This window comes from Euleptes europaea, chromosome 1 (assembly GCF_029931775.1).
Source record: "Euleptes europaea isolate rEulEur1 chromosome 1, rEulEur1.hap1, whole genome shotgun sequence".
NCBI lineage: Eukaryota > Metazoa > Chordata > Lepidosauria > Squamata > Sphaerodactylidae > Euleptes > Euleptes europaea.
The window spans coordinates 158,797,407-158,797,994 of record NC_079312.1 but is presented as its reverse complement, the minus strand read 5'-3'; positions in this window follow the sequence as shown (position 1 = coordinate 158,797,994).

The window sequence follows — 588 nt, the reverse complement described above, 5'->3', positions numbered from 1 at the left end:
GCCCACAGGTGCCCAAGCAGGCTCACTGGGACTTAGAACAAGCACCAACTACGCATAGACAAAGCAATGAGGATTTCTCAAAAACAGACCCAACAGCAACCCCTACAGGTGGCTTAAACAAACAGCAGCTCCTCTGGAAAGGACCGAGTGGGAGAGGTGGAGAGACAAAAAAAATTGACACTTTTTTACTCCTTCTCTTCTAGTTCCTGATGGACTTTGCACTGGCATAATCAACATACATAACTTTCTTTTAATGCCAGGGTCTTTAAGCATTCCCATTTCCTTTGGCATCAGCATGAATGGCAGCAGGGGCTAGCCTGGTTTCAGAATGGAACAGGGGTGTGTGATGAAGGCACCAGAAGCCCAAGAAGGGAAAATCGTTCCAGGGTTAGTCGTTCTTCAGAGCAGCGAAGGTGTTGCAATAGAAGCACCATAACCTATGATGTGTGCGCTCATCTCTTATCAGACAACTGTGCAGGTTTTTGGAGCGACACATTGACAGTTCTTTCCCCCTCCACCCCGCCCCTTTATACACAGTTAAAGGGCTAGGCATTTTTACAGCATAAAGGCTCCGGCAAAACACACAGT